Source organism: Lepidochelys olivacea (genome assembly GCF_965140295.1).
Source record: "Lepidochelys olivacea isolate rLepOli2 genome assembly, chromosome: 1".
NCBI classification, from domain to species: Eukaryota; Metazoa; Chordata; order Testudines; family Cheloniidae; genus Lepidochelys; species Lepidochelys olivacea.
In genome coordinates, this window is record NC_140411.1 from 307,357,596 (window position 1) to 307,373,717 (window position 16,122).

The 16,122-nt window shown below is 44.6% G+C and overlaps 1 protein-coding gene across 1 annotated transcript in view; it reads right to left on the bottom strand.

Moving 5' to 3' along the window:
* The window catches only part of WNT2 (Wnt family member 2), a 53,678-nt gene that overhangs the window by 18,001 nt on the left and 19,555 nt on the right, over positions 1–16,122 (bottom strand). The window lies entirely within an intron of this gene.

The window sequence follows — 16,122 nt, forward strand, 5'->3', positions numbered from 1 at the left end:
ATGCATGTCCTTCAAGTGTTTCCTTAAGTACCCGGGAGACCCATACCCTAGGAAAAGCACATTAAGGAGGTTATTATATTAAGGCAGGTTACTCTAGGGGCACCCCCAAGCCTAAATTTTGGGGTAAAACTGTCATCCATGAGTTTGCAAATATTATTGCCAGTGGCTCCGAGATTTCTTCAGCTAATTCCTCAGGTGAATAGCATCAGGCCCTGCTGATTTGAATTCATTCAGATTGGTCAGAAGATTCCTGACATGTTCTTTACTTATCCCAGTCTGCATCCCTTCCCCTTTATTATCTATGGTAATTTCGCTAGTCGTCCAATCACATTATTTTTTGTGAGAAGACTGAAGTAAAGTAGGTGTTGAGCAGCTCTGCCTTCCTAGCATCTTCCATTACCAGCTCACCTTCTCCATTGAGCAGCAGACCACGCTATCCTTGATCTTTCTTTTTTGTCTGACATGTTTGATGAGCCCCTTCTTGTTGTCTCTAATATTCCTTGCCTGCTATACTCACTCTTTGTCTTGTCTTTTCTGATTTGGTCCCTACATGCTCATGCTATTCCCATGTATACTTCCTTGGTGACATGCCCCTCCTTCCATTTCCTGCCTGTATCCCTTTGGGGTTTTAGATAGCTAAAAAGTTCCTTGTGCAGCCACATTGGCCTTCTGTGGCTCTTCTTACCTTTCCTCTGTGTCAGAATAGCTTGATCTTGAGCCTTTGGCATTGCCTCTTTTGCCAGCCCCCTTCCACTCCTTTTCTTCCTATTTGGGCTTTCCATGGGACCTTGCCTACTATTTCTCTGAGTTGGTTGAAATCCGTCTCTCTGAAGTCCAGTGTCCTTGTTTTGCTGCTCTCATGTCCTCCTTTCCATAGGATCTTGAATTCTATCAGATCATGATCACTTCCTCCCAAGTTCCCAACCACCTTCACATTTGCAACTAATTCATCCCCATTGGTCAAAACCAGATCCAAAATGGATGACCCCCTAGTTGTTTCCTCAACTTTCTGAATCAGAAAATTGTCCCCTACACATGCTAAGAATTTTCAAGACAAAATAAGTTTTGCTATAATAGTCTTCCAACCGATATCCTTCCAACAGAGTCCTGCACTTTATTATTTGCCATAATAGCCTTCCAACAGAGCCTTCCAACTATTATTTGTTATAAAAGCCTTCCAACAGAGTCTTGCACTTAGGATGGAAGAATCCCATGCACCGCTACAAAATAGGGACCGAGCGGCTAGGAAGCAGTTCTGCAGAAAAGGACCTAAGGGTTACAGTGAACGAGAAGCTGGATATGAGTCAACAGTGTGCCCTTGTTGCCAAGAAGGCTAACGGCATTTTGGGCTGTATAAGTAGGAGCATTGCCAGCAAATTGAGGGACATGATCATTCCCCCTCTATTCAGCATCGGTGAGGCCTCATCTGAATTACTGTGTCCGGTTCTGGGCACCACACTACAAGAAGAATGTGGAAAAATTGGAAAGAGTCCAGCGAAGGGTAACAAAAATGATTAGGGGGCTGGAGCACATGACTTATGAGGAGAGGCTGAGGGAACTGGGATAATTTAGTCTGCAGAAGAGAAGAATGAGGTGGGATTTGATAGCTGCTTTCAACTACCTGAAAGGGGGTTCCAAAGAGGATGAATCTAGGCTGTTCTCAGTGGTATCAGATGACAGAACAAGGAGTAATGGTCTCAAGTTGCAGTGAGGAAGGTTTAGGCTGGATATTAGGAAAAACTTTTTCACTAGGAAGGTGGTGAAGCAGTGGAATGGGTTACCTAGGGAGGTGGTGGAATCTCCTTCCTTCGAGGTGTTTAAGGTCAGGCTTGACAAAGCCCTGGCTGGGATGATTTAATTGGGGATTGATCCGGCTTTGAGCGGGGATTGGACTAGATGACCTCCTGAGGTCCCCTCCAACCTTGATATTCTATATCACATCAGGGAAGTTAAAATCCCCCTTAATACTAGCTCATGTGTGTTAGCTAATCTTGTTACCTGGTTGTAGAATGACTCATACACTTCCTCTTTTGGATATGGTGGTCTGTAATAGACCCCCACCATAAGTAAGTTCTTTTCTGTTCTTTTCTCTTTTTTATCCTGACCCAGATTCTTTTCAGTAGGTCTGTTGTTCACTTCTTCTTGGACCTCGAAGCAAGTGTGTACATTCTGGATGTATAGTGCAACACCTCCTCCTTTTTTCCCCTACTTATCCATTTGGAACAAGCTATATCCCTCAATGCTGGTACTCCACTCATGGGAGTTGTCCCACCAAATCTCTGTAATGCCAGTTAGGTCATGATATTCTTCATATACCATGACTTCCAGTTCATCCTGCTTGTTTCCCATACTCCTGCATTTGTACACAGGCATCGAAGGTGCTCAGCTTCCAGCAGCCCATCTGGAAGGTTCTTGGCAATTTTACTTGTTGCTTGCCAGCAGAAAGACAAATAGATAAAAGGCCTCTTGGAGGGCAGCACTGAGCCAAAAAAATTCCTTGAAGGTTCTTACAATAAATGGAATTTTGCCAAAAATTCCATTTTCAGAGAACTGTAAAAGAATTTTTCTGGAATCTCTGGGAAAAAAAAAAGTGTATTTGACTTTTTGTCCTGATTCAGGATGAAAAATTTTCAGAAACATGACATTTGTCACAGGAAGGGATTTGCATTTTTCGGCCAACTCTAGTTCTTACCGTACGGCAATGTTAACTCGGCCACATTACAAATACACAATCCTTTCCAAGTGTGTGCAACAAACTCTCCCTAACGAACTAAGGACCATCACAAACTTCACCAACTTCCACTCCAAGTGCCAGGGGCACTTTTTGACCTGCTTTCTCTAATATAAACACAAAACAGTTTGCACATTTTAAGAAATACAAAAACTAAACCCTATCAAAACAAAACACTACAATGCATATACTGTTCTCCTTCTCAGGAGGGGCTCAGAAAGAGAATAAACCATACATGACAGATGTTAGTAATGTCACTTAGTGCACTACTGAAAGGTGCACAAATACTATAGTGATGAGGGCAGTATAAGAACAATATAGACTTGGCTAGACTAGAATGAGTATTTTCTACTTCTCATTTCATGTTAAATGTATACCACAAAATGCTATATATATGGAATATGACTGAGCTCCAATAAGACAGGAATATATGGTAATTTGTCAAAAGCTTCCCCAGAGCTGCCTGGTTTGCTGTTCAAGTGTTGCAACTGTCATGCCTAGGCATAACATGCAACTATATCTTCAAAATATCAACAGATTTTAATACTGCTACCTTTAGATGCATACATCTACCCCTTTCTCCACCCAGGTTATTTGTGGGGACTAATGTTGGGAGAATTCTGTTGCTGAAAACAATTATTCTCCTATTCCCAAAACCTTGTGGTAAGTAACTAAATTTAAACACTAATTTATAGTCTGAGATTTTTTAAACTAGTCTTTATTAGAAAACTTGCCCCTAGTGATGTGACTTATTAGTTTGCACTGATTTTTTTTTAATACCAATTTCCATGTATGCAGTGTGGCATATGACAAGAGTTTATTGTAAAGGAATTTAACACCACCATTGAAAGGAGCCTCTGAGTTGGTCTTCAGTTCTAACATAGTCATACTTCTTATGTTCCCATCATCTTCCTATCTAGACATTCATCTTGTAGATCAGGAGTTCCTGGTAGATATTTATTTATAACTCATAAGTGTGACAAAATTTGGCACAAAATATAGTCTGTGCTGAGGAAAAACCCAGGACAGCAATAACAAGGATTTTTCAGACTAGGATGAGGAGTGTTAACAGAGAAGTGAGGATGAAGACGCTTACACAGATCTAGTTTGCAATAAACATGTATTTGTACACAGTGTGGCTATCCCTCACTTTAATGATCACAAAAATCTATCACATATTTTCAGAAGTGAGTGAGGAAATCTCTTTTTAACAATATACAACAAGTAGGCTTGGAAGGGTTAGGTTTTTAATTGGTAAATGTCAATTTTACTATACACAAAAAAAACAACAAAAATATTTCCATTGATAATTATTGAAACATATAGCTAGGCGAAGTAAGAAAAATGCTGCTTGAGACCTGAACAGAGTTTGATGTAAGGATATCTACTTTGTATATTTTGACATGTGATGTTGACAATTTGTGTTTTCATGGCTATGAAACTTTACGTTTTTCAATATGAACTTCTATTGTCATAAAATAATTATTGTCTGACACCCCTATCCTCTGACCCTCCAATGTCCTGCAACTGTGAAAATGTTAATCAATAAAAATTGAAAAAAAAATGCTTAAAAATAAACATCAATATTATCCATCAAAATTATTTTTTTAAAAAATCTAGTTCTGCCAAGCCTAGGCAGGTGAACATGTGCTGGCACACTGGTGCAGCATTACCAGAGAGAAAACTGGAAGGATAGCTACCATTTTATTAGCTCTCTATGACCTAGTCCAGTGGTTCTCAACCTGCTACCCAATTAGCAGCTGTGTGCTAAAGGCTGCTGCCCAGCTCCGTCCAGACCTGTCTGGCCGGGTCTGGGGCTGCTGCACATCCTGCCCCTGGAGTACCGCTCATGGCTCCACTCTGTGGAGGGGTCTCTGGGTGGGGACACTGGGCACAGGGGTCTGTGGTGAGGGTTGGGGGGGAGTGCTGTGGTTCTTAACCTGTGGCACAGGTAACACACTGGGGGGGCTGCATATGTAGCCCACAGTGATAAATAGGTTGAGAACCACTGACCTAGTCTAAGCTTGCAGCAGCATGTAGGGTATGCGTAGTTACACACTGCAGTGAAAGGCTCCGGCAGGAAGGGAAGCAGTGGGAAAAGGCTCCAGCAGCAGGGAGTGCCGAAGCCTCTCTCTCATGGGCAGCGGGTGAACCGGCTGTTGTGGGAGGCTAGCCCCCAGTCCCTCCCCTCCTGCCTGAGGCCCAGCTACTCCCCTTCTCCTTTTTCCTGCTTCCCCTCGCAGGAGCCCAGAGCACCCTCACCGTGGCCACCGGCCCACCGCAGCAGGGAAAGGCTCCAGTAGCAGGGAGACAGCGGGACACTACACTTCTAAGAATAGCTGTGTAGGTATGGGAGGCACTCTTTGTGCCAGTAAAGAGCTGTGTAGGGTATAGGGTAGCCTAGTATAGGGTATATAAGCAGTGCCTCACTGTCTCCATTGCTATTTATATCAGTGCTAGCTGGGTGTGCAGTTTCTGTACTATACATGTGTCATAAATATAAAGGGAAGGGTAAACCCCTTTGAAATCCCTCCTGGCCAGGGGAAAGCTCCTCTCACCTGTAAAAGGTTAAGAAGCTAAAGGTAACCTCGCTGGCACCTGACCAAAATGACCAATGAGGAGACAAGATACTTTCAAAAGCTGGGAGGAGGGAGAGAAAAACAAAGGGTCTGTGTCTGTCTGTATGCTGGTTTCTGCCAGGGATAGACCAGGAATGGAGCCTTAGAACTTTTAGTAAGTAATCTAGCTAGGTATGTGTTAGATTATGATTTCTTTAAATGGCTGAGAAAAGAATTGTGCTGAATAGAATAACTATTTCTGTCTGTGTATCTTTTTTGTAACTTAAGGTTTTGCCTAGAGGGGTTCTCTATGTTTTTGAATCTAATTACCCTGTAAGATATCTACCATCCTGATTTTACAGGGGGGATTTCTTTATTTCTATTTACTTCTATTTTTTATTAAAAGTCTTCTTGTAAAACACTGAATGCTTTTTCATTGTTCTCAGATCCAAGGGTTTGGGTCTGTGGTCACCTATGCAAATTGGTGAGGCTTTTTATCCAACATTTCCCAGGAAAGGGGGGGTGCAAGTGTTGGGAGGATTGTTCATTGTTCTTAAGATCCAAGGGTCTGGGTCTGTAGTCACCTAGGCAAATTGGTGAGGCTTTTTACCAAACCTTGTCCAGGAAGTGGGGTGCAAGGTTTTGGGAAGTATTTTGGGGGGAAGGACGCGTCCAAACAGCTCTTCCCCAGTAACCAGTATTAGTTTGGTGGTGGTAGCGGCCAGTCCAAGGATAACGGGTGTAATATTTTGTACCTTGGGGAAGTTTTGACCTAAGCTGGTAAAGATAAGCTTAGGAGGTTTTTCATGCAGGTCCCCACATCTGTACCCTAGAGTTCAGAGTGGGGGAGGAACCTTGACAACATGCCACTGTAAGTGAACTTCTGCCCCTACTGAAGTCAGTGGAACTCAGTGGAGCCCAGGATTTAACTGTAGGTATTTTGAATGCTTGGATTGGGAGATCTATAGTTACTCAGTGACTGACAGTATGCTGGTAACCAGGGTTACCTGCTTTTGACACACACCAGAATTGGTTACTCACCACAGGTTTCATACTTAAAGTAATAATACAGTATATCAAGCCCAACACCAATAATTTACACCCTGCAGCCTTAATATCTCATTCTGCCTGTAATCCAATCTTGGTTACAAAAGTCACTGAGATGTGGTCAATTGCTAATTTGGGCTGGCACAATAATTCTGTGACATATCCAAAGCAATCAGATTTGGGTAGATGAACATAGAAGCAACAGTGAGGATCAAATAGCATCTACCACTGTTAGTTCAGCAGATTAAATATCTCTGCAATGCCATCAACTGGATGTGAAGCTCTTCCAGCTGGTGTAAGCATCAGTTTGTCAGTCTGGTTACAAAATGCGTAAGGTACAGTTTTCTGAGCCAAGTGAGGAGAGCTCCCCACACATTCAAAAAGGGGTAGGTGGGAGGTAACGGTGGATTTAACACCACTGAACCACCCAGTCCTAGAACGATTCAGGTGCTGGGCCCCTCCCCCCATAAACATGAACAGCCTGACCACTGTTCTAATGTACAACGATCCTCAAAAGGACCCCAGGGACAGATATGGCAGCCCGAGAGCCTCCAGGCCTAGGAAAAACCTGCCCATGCTGTGACAGGCAGACCAGGTGCTAGCTCATACCAAGGTCCCCAATGCCTCAGTGGAATGCTGGCAAATACATAGCTGGAATCAGTCTGGCTCACCTGCGTCTTAGTATTGTTAAAATAGGTATGAGAACTGTAGGAATGTGTTTACATTTTATTGAATACCTGTCAGTTGCTGCATGCATTAATCTCACTCATAACCTCTGTATTCCATATTGTAAGGTAATATTTGAGCAGCTGTATCATGAGCCTTTGTAACTACAGAACTCACTAGGGGGACAAACCCCAAATTGGTTGGGAGTTCTGTACTTATGCTTGATAACTGGTTGGTAAAATCTAAGTCCTCAGGCACTATAGCAGCCTAACCATGGAGCCACAGACAGTCCCCTTGGGTATGACGATCTACTTCGCCACCCCAAGTGAGTGTACCTTTGTGATAGATGGCCCCTTACATCAAGGATCACAGCAATATTCAGTTTATTCACAGTCCCAAAGGACCAGTCATTTACCCCAGGTTAATTGCACCTTAGATCTCACACCAAAGACAATGCCTGTACCCAATCCTATAATAAACTATACACCGATTTATTAATAGGGAAAGTAAACAAGAATTATTTACAAGGTTAAAGCGGGTAAACATATATGCACAAATGAGTTACAATCTTAAAATTTCAAAAAGGTAATAGAAGCTTCTGTAATAAGCAAGCTCTACATGACCTATATGGCTAAACCAGGCTAAGCACTGGGGACCTCTTGCTTATGCCTAGTAACCACCCGCACCAAATCCAAGCAGCGTAGAAATCCAGTTTCTTCTTGTTAGAATGTTTTTATCCCCATCCTCCCTTGTGCTTTGAGCTGCAAACTTAGCTGATGCGAGGAATCCACTTGCAGGACTCATCTTCATGGGGGGAGTAAAACAACCAATGCCTTTTGTTGTCTTTATCATCCCACAGTAGTCGTGTTGGTCAGGATGTAACACCTGCTGTTGGAGAGCAGCACTTCATGCTAATTAATGCCTCTCTCCTGTCAGTTGATTTACACAGCTACAGAAGCTTACAAACACAACCGCTCAAATATTACCCTTCAGTATGGGATACACAGGTTATAGATGAGATGAATGCATGCAGCAACTCACAAGCATTCAATAAAATCTAAACACAAAAACACATCATATAGTTCCAATACCTATTTTAAGAGTAACTAACGCACCGGTGATTCCAGCTATGAATGTGTCAGCATTCCACTGAGCCACAACGACCTCGGCATGAGCTGGCACCTGGTCAGTCAGTGTTACACATGACTCCCTGGTTCCCCAGCAACATCCTCTTACATCAGCATCTCTACACCACCAGAATATCCTCCTCCACTGGGAGGCTCCTTCAGTAGCTGGTTTAGGACTGTTTTGTGACCAGCTTAAAGCAGTCCTATTGTACGAGTGAACTGGATTCTTAGTCTTGAGACCCACCACCAGCACCATCCCACGGAAAACTACAGACACCTTTCCTTCTTCGAAGTGTCAGTCACATCACTGGCAATTTACTTCAACTTGTTCTAGGCACTGGACATGATTTTGCTAGGTCTCCTGTAAGAACAGGTTTCACTCATATGAACAGAGTCTGACTATCTGATTGCCCTGAAGAATGTTTTGTATCGGAATACAGTCCACTACCTAAGACAGTGACTGCAGGTGAATGGCTTATAATAAAGATGCTGTCAATCAATTCATGACCTCTACACTACTACCTTTCATACATTTAGACATGGAACATGCTCCAATTTTCCACTGGCATGGTCACAATGTGATATACTTACAACAGCTTTCAGTGTACTGAGCCTAACACGCATGGCAAAACGGTGTACGTTTGTAAAATGAAACTGCCTAACAGCTGCCTATTTGAAGATGATGAAGGTGGCTTATTCAGAGCATTTTTGGAGGGATAGATGCATGCCCAGGAGGGGCAGTGTGCGGTTTTAATAAATGAAGTGTCATTTATATAAACCTCCCTCGGCTTCCCTTTATTTATTGAAATGGCTCCTGAGGTCTCCTATTGTCCAGGCTGTTCTTGCTGAGTCTTTACTCATTCTGGCAGCTGGCAATTTATAAGCAGATGAAGAAAGAGTGTATGTGTCAGGATTTCTAAGCGGTTAAGGGGTGGGATTTTCAAAAAGCACTCAGTGTTGGCCTATCTCTGCTGCCACTGAAGTCAATGGTAAAAAGTTCTTCTGGTTTCAATAGGAGCAGAGACAAATGAATGCTAAGGGTTTTTGAAAATCCCACCTTACATCCTTTTTAAAAAGTTCTCAGTTTTAGCATGAAGCATTAACATTAGCTGAAATGTTAGGCCACTGCATTCCCCACTTACCAACCACTTGGCTGTTAGTGCTTGCCACATGTGATGTTACCTCAGAAAACACTGCCTCCCATGTTCCTTCTAGGAAGGCTGGTACAGTACCAGTGAGTTGTGTTTTATCATGTACCAATTAGTGTACACATGCATTAGTGCCTTCCACTAGGTGGACTGTGAGATCTGCACACGTGAGCTCAACCATAGCGCCCACTATAGCACCCTCTAATGACTTAGGATTTACTTAGGATACAAGCCAGCACAAAGAATAAAAGCCTTCACAACAGTGGCACATGGATAGGCCAGTATATTTAGGTAGAAGGTCCTTAGGTTCAGTCCTTTAGCCGAAAGTTAATACAACAATTGAGCATCTGTAACTCACTGGTCAATGCATAGTATGTCTTCCTCAGTGTGCCCAATCACTGAAGAGGTGAGCTGTAACAGACTCATAACTGGTGAGCGTGGCTCTTTAGCTCAAGCTAGAGAAACTCATAATTTTAGCCCTGGAAGTCTCTAGTTCAATCCCCAGAGTCAGTCAAGATGGCGGTCATCACACATGAGCACAATTACAATTTCTAGATGTACCATGTTTAGGAAGGATAACAGAGAAATGACAGAATTCTTAGAGGTAGTCTTCCAAGCATCAAAATGTCTGAATTCCCTGGGAGATGACAGACAAGCTATGTTCAGGGACATAACAAAGCTTTATGACAGTACATTTAGTTGGCACTGACATGCTAGACAACAAACATTTCCCAACTCAAACTTTGATAATCCTCCCCAATACAAAATTTCACGGGGTTTCTCCTGTGGAGGCTGCAACTTAGTGAAGTTAAATTAAGCATGAAAAAAAAATCTCCTCAACTGCTTCTATCATCTTTGTCAAAGTCTGATCCATGTTTGTTGAGTTTATCAGATTTTTTTTGTATTATTAGAATAAGCAAACAGAATCACACAGAGCTGAACTACATATTCCCTCATTACATTAAAGATTTACTACCGTTTCTCAAAAAGTTTACCCTTTGTAACAAGAAATTTCCCAGACTCATAGAGCAGCAAGAAATGCTTCATTTAATGTGTTATCTTGAGATGAACAACAGCATTTGTCAGGCTCTACAGCCTCTGAGCGGAGCTGACAAAGTCAGAGGAAAAGTAAAGATAATACTCTGCAGAGAAAAATGCCCAATCGCCTCTGAGATAACAAGCCTGACAGAATGCATTGCACTTCCTATAAAGACTATAAAACAGCATTTTCACTTACAAAAGTTTAGGTAAAGGCCTGTTCTTTTAGGGAAAAATGTGTCACAGAATTTACAAAGAAAGAAGCAGCCTCCAAAGAGAAAGTTGTATCTGTAACTCTAGGCTATGAAGTCAGTCTCTGTACAGTCAGGGCCGTCCTTAGGCATATGCAGCATACACGGCTGCATAGGGCACCTGAAAATTTGGGGCACCACTAGGACCATAGGCACTGACTTCTCATCTTGCCGGGGGGTGCTCAACACCCCGAGTCTGCTCCAGGCCCCGCTCCCACTCTACCCCTTCCCCCAAGCCCCTGCCCTGCCTCTTCCCATCCCTGCTCCACTCCCACCCCTCCTCTTCCCCACCTCCTCCCCCTCCCTCCCACAGCTGTTTGCGGTGCTCTGGAAGCGCTGGGAGGAGTTGGTAAGCGTGGGGCTGCCGGTGCATGAGAGGCGTGGGGGGAGGGGGCAGAAGGGGGGGAGCTTTGTGCCGGTGGGTGCTCCCTACCCACTACATTTTCCCAGTGGGTGCTCCAGCCCCGGAGCACCCACCCACGGAGTCCACGCCTAGGACTGGGACAGCAGGTCAGAGTGGGTCGGCTCCTGCACACCCAGCACGCGCAGCAGTCTCCTTACTAGGCAGAGGGCAGGGGCCGTATTCACAGGGCCGAATGCGCCAGCGTAAGGGCACCGGTTGCACCAGCATAGGGGCACCAGTATTCACAGAGCCAAATGAGCCGGCGTTGGGGCACCAGTTGCGCCAGCATACGGGCACTAGTTTAATAATACTGCGCAGCGCCCCATAAATCCTAAGGGCGGCCCTGTGTACAGTGCTACAACATGCCCGTAACATGCATGCATCCAGATAAAGATATTATACTTGCTGCCATTACTCACGATCAGGGAGCATGATGGGCATTTAGAGCACCTGCAAAGACCACTAAGTAATATCTGAAAGGCCCAGACCCAATCCTCTGATCAGAAAGGCTACTTATTTTACACATATTGGGTGAAATCTTAGCCCCGATAATGTTAATAGCAAAACTTCCACTGACTTGACGTGCGGTGTGCAGCTGTTCTCCCGCATGTGTATTCGGAGTAAAACTTGGATCATAAAGAAGCAGAGATATCCAGAAGAGGTGACCTGCACTTCCCTGTGCTTGTCACTGCTACCTATTGATAGGTCACAGCAATCTGATTCTCACAACCTGTTAATTACCTCCACTCAACAGATGTCATGGTATGGCAAATCTTTTGTGCATTACTTAACTTGCCTCCCTTTTACAGACTTCTGTTCTTTTTATTTCCACATTAGTAACATATTAACATGGTTAAAGTGGACTGACAGTGCCTTACACCCTTCCAGAATGGTGAGTGCACCCACACTGAAACCTCAGAAAACCAGGAAATACAGAGTTAAAGTACACAGCAGCTCCATCCTGCAACCTTAACTCTGCCCCCTGCAACTAGCAAGAGCTCTGGGAACAGGCTTTAAGTATGTTTCAGCCAGGGCTGTCCTATTAGAAGCAGACATGAGGAATGACTAAGTAACTATCATTTTATGTGATGTATTGTGCAGAACTGTATTCTCCCATTCATCTGCACGTCCCATGCATAAAGGACAGCTGTATTGATTGCCACAGAATTCTCATGGTAGGTTGCCAGGGCTCACCCAGTGACACAGGGAGAGGAACATCAGGGATCCCTTGTTTCTGAGCCGAGTTATGTGGATTGTGTAAGCAGAGGTGCACAATAGTCTATTCTTGCCGCGGGGATTTGCAGCAGTCTGGTACCCTGCATGACAGTGCACTACCGGGCAGAAGTAAGGGCAGGTGACGTTCTAGAGATAGTCCTTAGGATGAAGGTTCAGGGGTTGTAACGTGTGGCAACTCTGGTGTGTTATGTCCAGAAGACATGACGTGATTGAGTACAGGCCAGGTGTAACCAACTGATGTTGACTAACACTGCCCAAAATGCAACTTTTGCCTTACTGAGGATGTGGTCTGACAGCTTCTTCTAGTGTATTCGCGTGCTGTGTCCCCTCCCCACAGTGCTCCATATCATCTGGAAGACAGAGTGCAACAGTGTCTGTAAGGGGAGGGTTGGGGCACCCCTCAAAGGGGACTGGGAGAATTAAGGTTGCAGGGTGGTGCTGGGATGTACATTAACTCTTATTCCCTGGTTTTAAGAAGTTTAAGTATACGTGCAGTTGATACTCTGAAAAGGTACAAGGCGCTGCCAGTCAAACTTAACTGCGCCAGTGACGTTTTTGGGCAGTGAAATTCCCGTGGTGGTGGTGGTTTCTTTGTTTTCTTTCTTTTTTTTTTTTTAAGAAGTGGTGGAAGTGAGAAGGTCACGACTGGGGGCCACAAGAGGCTTCCAGGGAAAACTCACTGCCACTCAGCTACCAGCTGTGCTCACCTCTTGGCCCCTCCATGCCCCCAACCCCTGTTGTGACAAACCAGTTTTCAAGGCAATCTCCTTATGCATGTGGATATTAGAGCACTTTGATTATTAAAATCTGCTCCTTACTGGGGGATAGGGTGACCAGTAGCAAGTGTGAAAAATCAGAACAGGCGGTGGAGCATAATAGGTGCCTGTATAAGACGAAGCCATGAATATTGGAACCTATAAAGTCAGGACATCTGGTCACCGTACTGGGGGAGGTAGCTGTAACTAAAGAACCCCTTAACTGAACCACTGCAGCTTGCAGCACTGTCTCTACTCCTGGCCCTCGTATATCCACACCACAGTTAAGGTTACAGCAGGATTTCCATTTTAACAGGGGTGAAAAAGGTCTACAAAACATTTTCTTTGGGGTAAGAGTATCATTTTAAACTCTTTACTTCAGTTTTGTGCACTGCTTGATTTTTCTACAGAAGTTTGTGGGGGAAACTGTCATGTGAAGGTTGCTATTACTGTTTTTAAAAGGGTCAGGAGACTAAAAATTTTAGTGTCCATTTCCTTTGGACCTCTTTTCCCAAGAAACTAGAGCACTTGGAGAGTTGAAATAGATAGGTATGAATTCTTGGTTGGTATAGACTGGATGAATTGTTATAGGAAGTTGAAATTTCCTGTGTTTACTTTTCATGATAAATGTAAGTGGCTGTTTTGACTGATGACAGTATTCTAGTGTCGTATTAGTCAATGATAATCTTAATGCAGTCCCTAGAACAGGGCTGTCTGTTGTGAATGCATTTTCTGATGCTCAGCAACTTCTTTAAACATGCTGACACTGGTGAGACTCACAGCTACCTGTTTTTGTTTGATCACACTTGGTCCCACTATTCAGGGAATGGGGCTGAGGGGGAGGGATAGCTCAGTGGTTTGAGCATTGGCCTGCTAAACCCAGGGTTGTGAGTTCAATCCCTGAGGGGGCCATTTAGGGATTGGGCCAAAAATTGGGGATTGATCCTGCTTTGAGCAGGGGGTTGGATTAGATGACCTCCTGAGGTCCCTTCCAACCCTGGTATCCTATAAGGAGCATGAAGCACAAGTGATTACATCACCCTAATGCTGCTACTTACTAGAGTCTTTCACCTTCCCTCTATGACATTAATGCTATTTCCTTGATAATACTGCAAGTAAAACCAGTCTGAAATTTGGATTTTAGAGCACTTTGAAATATTGTCTCTTAAACCAGAAGCTTTGCTCTTATTGCAAAACTTCCAGAAGGAGCCCCTGAAGAATGCAGGCAGAAAGCCGCTAATGAACACAAGACACATACAGAAATACTTGCTTATAGCACAGAGGGGGGCAAACTACGGCCCGCGGGCCACATCTGGCCCGCAGGACCCTTCCCTCTAGCCCCTGAGCTCCTGCCAGGGAGTGGGGTCAGGACAGGCTTGCAGAGGAGCCAGCCCAACTCCCTGGCAGCGTGGCTGCAGCTCAGGCTAGGCGGCATGGCTATAGTGTCACCAGACCTGGTGCTCCAGGGCGGTGTGGTCAAGGGGCCTGGGCCCTGCTGCTGGGGACAGGAGTAGAGCAAGCCAGCGCCCCCCCTTCACCTCCAGCATGCTTAGCCCCTGTCCCCAGCAGCCAAGCCCAGATAGGAAGCGAGCCCTGCCTGACTGTCAGGGAGAGCAGCCAAACGAGCAGGGGAAACGCACAGGGAAAGGACTGAGCCCCCTTTTCCCCCACCCCACAGGTAACATGGGGCGGAGAGAGCAGGGAGGGTTGGATAGGGGGCTGGGGGGTGGTCAGGAGGTGGAGAGCAGGGGAGATTGGATAGGGGATGGATGTCTGGGGGGGGGATGCTCAGGGGGCAGAGAGCAGGGGTGTTTGGATAGGATGCAGGAGTCCCAGGGGGCTGGAATGGGGGCAGGGGCTAGGCCACATCTCTAGGCCATACAATTTCTGTACCTGATGTGGCCCTAGGGCCACAAAGTTTGTCCACCCCTGTTATAGCATCACAGAGATTGATTGGGCTACTGCAAGTACCAACTCCAGCACTCACAGGTAACATCAAGCTAACTGCTAATCCCCCTGATGTCAGGGCAACACCACAACATACAAGACAATGATAACACTACAATAAAGATATTGCACCATCTAGTGGTGGAGGTGCTGTCTATACTAATCATTACAATAATCAAAATGCTGCCAAGGGCAGGAGTCAAAACTCATAGCACTTGGGGCTGCCAAGGTTCTCTGGCCATCCCATGCCACCTTGAAAAATCCACATACACAGACATCAGGCTGTAAATACTCTGGCTTGCAACAGAGCCACATTCCTGCTGTGCATTCATATCTGGCTCTTCCAGGCTCATCAGTTTGGTTTGAGCCATGTTGCAGAGCCAACATTTACCCTGCATGACTTTTTAAATGTTCCTTCCCCAAAGGGGCAGTGAGTGCCAGACATTAGTTGAGCTCAATCGTGCGTGGGTGATATCTGTTTTGGGAGGATATGAGCTCTCATTTGAGCCTCTGGGCTGCCCAAACTTTGCAATAATTGTAAAATGTTGACTTCACTTGAATTTTTTTGCACGGGGAGGTTGTATCTCAAGAATGCCTTGCTCAGGTGGTCTTAGATATGGAGCACTATTCCTGCTCCCCATAATGCCTAGCAATTTTGAGAGAATCCAAGTAAGCCTATGGATTTTAGAGCACTTAGAAAAGCTGGCTGTTAAACAGTAAGCCAGCCCCACCATTAACTATAGCAATGCTACTGCTCACAACCAATGCCTGTCTCTTGATCAGTTGTGCAATCTCTAACTCACAGTGAAACTGAGACTACTTCAAGCCCCTCCGTCTGGTAATCGTCACCATGGGTTTTGGAGCCCAACCCTCCTGCAGATTAGAATGCAGTTGAATATGAGAAGGTGTGTAATACTTGAAGACAGCACCCAAAATGCTTAAGAATCACTGATATTGCTTACGAGGGAAAAAGGTAATACATGCAACTGTAAACGCTGCTCCATTCTTGGGACCATTATAGCATTAGTAAATCATGTAGTGTCATCTTATTGATTGAACGCTAGTTGAAGTCCAATTTGGGGAACTATATGACTGTCTCATTGAAAAGCTAACTAGAAACTACTGTTCTCATTGCCACAAACCCCCCAATGTATGTACAATATTGGTACAATTGGTTCTCTTCAGTTTAGAGAAGGCCAGGATTTTGCTCGCAGA